This window comes from Azolla caroliniana, unplaced genomic scaffold (genome assembly GCF_043228905.1).
Source record: "Azolla caroliniana isolate FFs.n. ecotype wild unplaced genomic scaffold, voAzoCaro1.0.p SCAF_6, whole genome shotgun sequence".
Taxonomy (NCBI): domain Eukaryota; kingdom Viridiplantae; phylum Streptophyta; class Polypodiopsida; order Salviniales; family Salviniaceae; genus Azolla; species Azolla caroliniana.
The window spans coordinates 21,993,287-22,002,468 of NW_028230441.1; the positions used below are offsets into that span (position 1 = coordinate 21,993,287).

Consider the following 9,182-nt stretch of genomic DNA (forward strand, 5'->3'; position numbering starts at 1 on the left):
GTTGCTCATATTGGGGAACAAGGTCGTCAGTGTGGAAGAGCAAACAACATTTGTGATGGTGAAGAACCTGCGTATGCGAATGAGCAATATACAAAGAGAGAGAGAGATAGGCACAAAAGAAGCGTTATATTTCTCAATAACAACAATTACAAAATAACAACCAACCTTTTCTAAAGGTTACTGTTGAGAATCAAGCTCAACTTGGTCTAGTGTGTGAACTCACCTTGAGAGTGAATAGACACTCCAACGGTCAAGAGTCACCATTAAGTCACCTCTTTGTATTCTAGCATTTAGTATGAGTCATAGAATCATATTCTATGACACATAACTTATGAGCTTTCACATTCCCCATGATCCATGAGCCTTGTAGTTAATGAAGAGAGAGGGTGACTATATAAAGCACCCTCCTCCCACCTTGTATGTAGTTGAGTCTTTCTCCTTTGTTAATACAATCTACCTTGCGTATTCTCTGTGTATTATTCCTTGTCTCTCTCACTCACTCACTCTCTCTCTCTCATACACACACATAACTCACATCTCTTCCGCTTCACAAGAATCATATCCGATTCTTTACATGGTATCAGAGCGATTTGGTAGCTCAATCTAGCCCATTCGCCTCATTATGATCGTGTGTTGTGCTCCACGCTGACGACCAAGAACCGGCTCATCGCTATCGTAACTTCGCTACATAGCTTGCATTCGAAGAGAGAAGAAGGAGAAGGAGAATCAACATAATGAACACTCAAATGGGGAGCGCTCTCCCTACCGAGAAGTTGGATTGAAACAACTTTGCATCTTGGGAGTACAAGATGCACCAATACCTTGTCGGACAAGGCTATTGGCGCTACATCAAAGGAGCGCATGAAGACCGACCCGCCGAAGCGGCTCCTAGATACGCAACATGGGAGCAAGCCGCAAGTTGCGTGATGTATTGCTTGGCGACATGTGTTCACGATCACATGCTCGGCTACATTCGCGAAGCCAAGACGCCAAAGGAGGCATGGGAAAATCTACAAAAGATTTTCGCGGCGAACACAACCGCAAGAAGGCTTCAACTCCGCCAAGAGTTGAACAACATTCAACAAAGGGACATGTCCATCACGACATACACCTCGAAGATCAAGGAGCTTTGCGATTCGCTCGGCTCAATAAGCGTAAATATTGATGATGATGAGATGGTTCAAATATGCCTCAGCGGCCTCGCACAACGGTTCGGCGCGATGCGAACCGCTGTTCTAGCACGGGAGAAATCTCCCTCCTTCTTCGAGCTCCAATCAATGCTATTGGTCGAAGAAAACCATGTGTGTACAAGGAACAATGAGTCGGAAGGCCACATGCTCTACACGCACTCGAACGGAGGAAGAGGACACGGATGGTTGAGAGGCCGATTCGGCCAAGGACAAGGCGGACGACGTCCGACGTACGATAACAACTCCCAATTTCGGCCGCAAAACGGAAGCCAACGAGGAACCTTCGCAAGAAGGGGGAGCTTCCACTTCGGCCCGAACCATCAAAACGCAACCGAATGCGGATATTGCGGAAAGCTCGGCCACCACGAAGAAGAGTGCCGAAAGAAGATCTGTGAATTGGCTTCCACAAGCCGACAACTCACGAATTACGCGCACAACTTTGACTATGAAGATCGTGGCAGAATGTATGCACACAACTCGGACCGTGGCGGAATGTTCATGATGAAACATAGAGCAAACTCTATGTCGGCCTCTACCTCAACTAGTGCCTCCGGTCTAGAAGACGTATGGTTCGTCGATTCTGGTGCCTCGAACCATATGACATTGTTGGGAGACAGGTCCCTCCGGATGGGAAGGGAGAAGAACAGTGCCGACGAACAATCTCGGCCGAAACCGGAAGAGGAATACCCGGCTACGGAGAGCCGGATGGTGCAGACCCGGTGTGAATCGGATGAGGAGTACCCGGCTACGGAGAGCCGGATGGTGCAGACCCGGTGTGAACCGGATGAGGAGTACCCGGCTACGGAGAGCCGGATGGTGCAGGCCCGGTGAGAACCGGATGAGGAGTACCCGGCTACGGAGAGCCGGATGACGCAGACCCGGTGAGAACCGAAGGAAGAGACATATTCGTAAATATGTTTCTGAGAGCCCATCGAGGCTATATTTGTAAATAGCCGAAAAGTCATATTAGTATAAATATGACTTAGGGCAAATATGTGTTGTAGTTGTCATTCTTGTGTGTGCAAGAATAGAGAGTGTGCGTAACTGTGCAAAGAGAGAGAGAGAGAGAGAGAGAGAGAGAAAGAGGTCGTTGCCTCTGTTGTAACTGCCGCCTGTGGCGAAAATCTGTGAGCACGAGGTCGTTGCCTCAGTGAACTCACTGTTGTACATTCTTACATAGTGACAGTTTGCAGCCTGTGGGTTGCCGTGGTTTTTTCCCTTAGTTTGGGGTTTTCCACGTAAACCTCCTGTGTATCTTCCTCTTCTTTGTGTCGTGTTTTATTTCCCGTTTTCTGTGTATCATTCTAAGCTCGGTTGTGGCTGAGCGTTGTGCATAAGGAGCGTTGAGTTCCCGTCAGACATCACATCAAGAATGGTTCTGAGAACTTCGAGAGCAGGACCGACCCGGCTATGTCGAAACCGGAGACGACACTACGCACCCGATTCGGCACATCGGCAATGTTCCGTTCAGAAAAGAAGGTAAGCATAATTACATTAAATATGTACCGACCATTACAAAGAATTTGGTCTCCGTCGACCAAATTGTAGAGCAAGGGATGCAAGTTCGATTTAATCAAGGCGGTTGCTTCATTGAAAAAGAGGGTTGACTCATTGCGCGTGGACGAAGAGAGGGCTGAATGTTCATTCTCGACTCACACGAGATGAAATCGACCATGTTCGCAAAGGGCATGACAGCCGACTCCGACATAGAGTTATGGCACAAGCGGATTGGCCATATAAATCTCCAAAAGCTCAAAGCAATGAAATCGAAAGGAGTCATCATCGGACTCCCAACATTCAAAGAGAAGGAGATTGAAGGTGTATGTGAAGCGTGCCAATTCGGCAAGCAACACCGACACCCATTCCCGAAAGACCGGAACGTGAGCAAAGGTCTACTCGACGTAGTCCATTCCGACGTATGGGACCGGCGCAGACGACTACATTCGGCGGATTCCGATATTATGTGCTCTTCATCAAGGACTTTTCTAGGCACACTTGGATCTACCCGATGCAGCAAAAGAGCGAAGTGTTCGGACACTTCCAAAATTTCAAGAATGAAGTCGAGAAAGCCACGGGTCGACATGTACGATGCCTTCGATCGGATGGCGGCAAGGAGTACTTCTCGGACGATTTCACGGCGTATCTCCGAAAGGAAGGAATTCGGCGAGAATTCACTTGCTGACACACTCCGCAACAAAATGGGGTAGCCGAGCGCAAAAATCGGCACATCCTCAAAGTAGCACGGGCCATGATGAACGAGAAGCATATGCCCAAGTTATATTGGGCCGAAGCTGCAAATACGACCATCTACCTAATGAACCAGTGCACAACATCCGGCATGCACAAGGTCACTCCGCATGAAAGATTCTTCGGAAAGAAGCCGAACCTATCACATGTTCAGATATTCGACTCCATTGCATACGTGCACATCCTCGACGAAAAGCGTCAAACGCTCGACCCGAAGTCGGAGAAATGTATCCTCGTAGGATACTCACTAGAGAAAAAGGGGTACAAGTGCTACAACCCCTCAACTCGAAAATCTCGAGTAAGTCGAGATGTCGTTTTTGACGAGTCCGCATCTTGGTACGCACTAGAGACAACTTCGACTCCAACTCCACTCGACCCGGAATTTGCTAAACAAGAGATAGAGGATGAAGATCTTTTGACGCGCATGTTCAAAGAAAGTCCGATCACGACCCGACTGAGCAGACCACAAGAGCCTCGGAGCGATCAAAGCACATCACGGCCTAGCCCGAAGATGGACAAAGGAAAGGCGAAAATGGTGGAATACGAGGATGATCGCTTTGACGACGATGAATCGACTCACTCACTCGACAGTGAGTTCGGCGGCTTCGATGTACCAATCGGAGCTAAGAAAGCTCTCATCTCTGCAAATGAAAAGCTCCGCCGCTCCACCCGTGAAAAGAATCCGGTTAGCCAATTTGGCTACAAGGACTACATGGCATATCACTATGCCTTTATGATGAAGGTGGCGACAGTACGCGAGCCGCAAACATTCTCCGAAGCAGCCAAGGATCTGCGATGGATCGAAGCCATGAACGAGGAGATGCATGCACTATGCAAGAACGAGACGTGGGATCTCGTTCCCATCTCACCACACAAAAAGTCATTTGGATGCAGATGGATTTACAAAGTGAAGTACAACGCCGACGGCTCCGTCAACCGCTACAAAGTGCGACTCATAGCGAAAGGCTACGCCCAAACACACAGAGTTGACTACGAGGAGACCTTTGCCCTGGTGGCAAAGATGACGATGGTACAGACCGTAATTGCGCTTGCCGCGGCGAAAGGGTGGCACCTCCATCAAATGGACGTCAAGAACACCTTTCTACAAGGAAAATTATAAGAGGAGGTGTACAAGATACAACCACCCGGCTTCGAATCGCGCATTCATCCAAAAGCCGTATGCCAACTCAAGAAGCCACTCTACGGCCTCAAGCAAGCACCACGTGCTTGGCATTCGAAGATAACGCAATATCTTCATCAAATCGGCTTCCGTATGTCAAAATTGGACAACTCCCTCTACATACGAAGCGATTCCGCCAGTCCGATCATCATCATCTTATATGTGGATGACCTAGTCATTGGAGGTGAGCATCTCGTCGAACTTAATAAGGTCAAATCCCTCCTTTTCGACAAGTTCGAGATGATGGACATGAAGGAGCTCCACTACTTCCTAGGCATCGAGGTAATTCGGACTCTGGCCGGAATCATGATCTCTCAACGACACTACATCCTCAACTTGCTATACAAGTTCGGGATGGCTGAGTGCAAATCCGCGGCAACCCCGCTCAATCGCAAACTCAAACTAGATGCGAACTCCAGCACCAAAGCATGTGAGCCGACTTAGTATCAGCAACTCATCGGGAGTCTCATCTACCTCACGATCACACGACCCGATCTCAATTATCCGGTCGATCTCCTTAACCAATTCATGCAAAAACCGCGTGATACTCACTTAGATTGCGCTAATCGAGTTCTACGATACGTGAGCGGTACAATGGATTGCGGCATACTCTACAAGACCGTGATGCCAATACGACTCAAGGTGTACACAGACGCCGATTGGGCCGGCTACAAAGCCGATAGAAGATCAACCTCCGGATTTGTTTTCTCCCTCGGCAGCGGAGCAATATCCTGGAGCAGCAAAAAGCAACCAACCGTCGCTCTTTTGAGTACGGAGGTGGAATACAAGGGCGCAATCGTAGCTGCGTGTGAAGCCGTATGAGTCAAGAGGATTTTGAAGGATCTGGGCATACCCATCACGGATTTGACTTCCCTTTACTGTGACAACATGAGCAGTATCTATCTGGCTCGGAACCCGGTGTTCCACGCGCAGACAAAGCACATCGAAGTGCACTATCACTTCATCCGAGAACGCGTTCTGGCTGACGATGTCGACCTACAACACATTAGCACCAATCTTCAAACAACCGACATCTTCACTAAAGCCTTAGGAGCCGACAAGCTATGGCAATTCATGACCGATCTTGGATTGATGATCCCTGACTTGCCAAGCTTGAGGGGGAGTACTGAAGACACTATGCAATAATGCGTAGATTCTGCAACCGTGCACTACGCAATAACGCGTGGATTCCGCAACCTCGCAACGAAGTAGCGAAGAGCCGATCTACCGCGCAAAGCCGCGAAGAAAGACACAAGTCGAAGCATAGACTTCGCAACTACGTACGCATGCCGAAGCACAGACTTTGTAAATACGCACAACGCAAGCCGGAGCACGGATTCCGCAACTCCGCATAAAGCGAGTCAACGCGGACTCCGGAACGCAAGTTGAAGCGGATTTCGGATACCGTCTGAAACCGACCCGACTTGAGCTTGAGGGGGCGTGTTGAGAATCAAGCTCAACTTGGTCTAGTGTGTGAACTCACCTTGAGAGTGAAGAGACACTCCAACGGTCAAGAGTCACCATTATGTCACCACTTTGTATTCTAGCATTTAGTATGAGTCATAGAATCATATTCTATGACACATAACTTATGAGCTTTCACATTCCCTATGCTCCATGAGTCTTGTAGTTAATGAAGAGAGAGGGTGACTACATAAAGCACCCTCCTCCCACCTTGTATGTAGTTGAGTCTTTCTCCTTTGTTAATACAATCTACCTTGCGTATTCTCTGTGTATTATTCCTTGTCTCTCTCACTCACTCTCTCTCTCTCTCATACACACACATAACTCACATCTCTTCCGCTTCACAAGAATCATATCCGATTCTTTACAACTTTCATAGCTCATTTGGTTAGAGCACCCGTTTAGTAAGCGGGAGGTCTTGAGTTTAAATCTCAATGAAAGCAAACACTCTCTTTACATGATATCTAAATTAGTGCATAGAAGGAAATGGACAAAATCCAAAAATTGATGTTAATATATACTTGACAAAGCACTAAAACATAGTTTTCAAGCGAGGTCTTTGAGTTCATCACTAAATGAAAACAAAAACTTTGTTTACTTGATATCTATATTAGTGCATGGAAGGAAATAGACCTAATCCAATTGTTATTTTGATCTCATATTTGATGGTGCGCTGAAACATAGATTTTGAGCACATCCAATATTTGGAAGCTTTTATGACTCGTTTGATTTGATTACCTATACTTTATTTATAAGCCTTCATAGCATAGTTGCTAAACAAACGTATTTAGTAACAAGTTTGAATGCAAGCTTTTAGTGCATATTTGGATAGGAAAGTTATTGACTACTTTTTAATGTAAGATTTCCTAGCTCAGTTGGTTAGAGCACTTGTTTCGTAAGGGAGAGGTCTTGAGTTCCACTATCAACGAAAGCAAACACTTCATTTATTTGATATCTAAGTCATTCCATGGAAAGTAGTAGATAGAAGCCAATTGTTGTGTTTACGTGAAACTTAATGACGGGGTTATACATATATGTTGACCATATCCAAATATTGTAAGTTCTCATAACTTGTTTGCGCAGATCACGTATACTTTATTTGTAAGCTTTCATAGCATAGTTGATACATAGCAAATTTGATCAATAAGCTTACTTAGTAATAACCTTGACTGTAAGCTTTCGTAGCTCAGTTGGTTTGAGCACCTGTTTTTGGTAAGCAAGGTTATTTAGTGGATTTAAGCTTTGATAGCACCTCGATTAATAAGTTAGTTGGTAATAATCTGAATATAAGCTTTCATAGCTCAGTTGGTTAGCGGGAGGTCTTGAGTTCAACTCTCAATGAAAGCAAACTCTCTCTTTACTTGATATCTAAATTACTGCATAGAAGGAAATGGACAAAATCCAATTATTGATGTTATTAAATACTTGACAAAGCAATAAAACATATTTTTATGATGCAGGACTTGAGTTCATCACTAAATGAAAGGAAAAACTTTATTTACGTGATATCTAAATTAATGCATTGAAGAAAATAGACTTAATCCAATTGTTATTCTGATCTCATACTTGATGGTGCGTTCAAATATAGATTTTGAGCATATCCAATTATTGTAAGCTTTTATGACTCATTTGTTCTGATTACCTACACTTTATTTGTAAGCTTTCATAGCATAGTTGGTAAACAAATGTATTTAGTAACAAGTTTGAATGTAAGTGTGAAAGTGTTTTTAGAATTCAAGCCATTGAAAATTAGAAGAATATAAGGTTTAAGAAAGTATGTGTTTTTGTATGAATCACGCATCACCATATATGTGGCCTCTTTTGGTTGACATAGCTGTTAACATAATATAATTGTAATATATTAACATATAATTGTTAACTCTTCGGGCCGGACAATGGCCTAACACAGGGTGTCTACGGGAGACACCTCACCAAAGGGTGTTACGGCAACCGGATTAGACTTCAACGCTTAATCCGACTTAGTTAAGTTACTTATTAGGATCGTCTTTCATAACACGCGTAAGATATAACAATTAAGACAGAATGACAATTAACACAAAGAGATAACAACGCTTAAGCTTTCATTAATTAACCGCCCACTATTACATTGTATCCGGGCCTTTAAATAGGTTTCCGGTCTGTATTACAAAACGGTGCCATCCGCACCTGTTCGGGATCGGTCCGGATCCGGAACGGCATACCGTTTCCTGTCCGTCCGTCCACACTCATAGCTTAATTACAACCACATTCCTACTACTTAATTAGCTCTCTGTTTCCCACTCTGGACTCCTTTGCCGGCCGGTAACACATGGCACGCCCGTGGGACAGTACCTTGTACGTCGAATCCACAACCGACCCTTGCTATTCTTCGTCCAAAATGTCCAGAATGCTTTGTTCGAGAGGCTCCAATGGTTCATCTGGAAGTGGTTGTTGTTGTTGTTGTTGTTGCTGCTCTGTTGTTGTCTGCTGCGACGGGTCCGTTGGTGGTTGCTGCGGCTGCTCCTCCGTTTGTGGCTCTGACACCGGCGTCTCCGTTGTTGCTCCCTGCGTCGTAGTGGTCTCCGGTTGACTGGTTCCCGGCAGGCCCTCAGCCAGCGACGGTTCCTCATCACTAAGGTTAACTGTTGTCGCTTCCCGTGCTTTTTCTTCCCTGGACCGCTCGTAGCTTTCAAACTGGATTTGAGCGTCCAGCCTATCATCGTCCAGCTGAGCTACGAGTTGCCTGACCTGCGCCAGCTGTTCATCTGCCAGGACTTGGAAGTCGTCGGCCAGCTCGTCCCGTATGGCGGTGAAGTCCTCGGAAGTCAACGTATAACAGTCATCTCATTCCTTCCGCCGGTTTGCCACATCCGCCCGTAGTAACTGGAGTTCCACCGCGTTTTGTGCCCACTTTGTCCACCATTTTACGGAGCTTTCATCAATCAAGTGTTTCGTCTGATTCAGCCATGCCCGGAGGATGGACTGAATCCGGCTCGTTTCCAATTGCGATTTGGTTTCCGCCGCTTGCCGTTCCTCCTTCAGTTGTTTGATGATTTTGACGTTGTCCTCCGCCTGCGCCTTGTAATGCGTCAATTGCCTTTGATATGTACTTTGTAATTTAT

The 9,182-nt window shown here is 45.9% G+C and overlaps 1 non-coding gene across 1 annotated transcript; it reads left to right on the forward strand.

Annotated features, from left to right (window-relative positions):
• Positions 1-6,450: 6,450 nt before the first annotated feature.
• Positions 6,451-6,524, forward strand: TRNAT-AGU (transfer RNA threonine (anticodon AGU)). The gene has a single exon. It is a non-coding gene; the product is annotated as a tRNA-Thr (tRNA).
• The last annotated feature ends 2,658 nt before the right edge of the window (positions 6,525-9,182 follow it).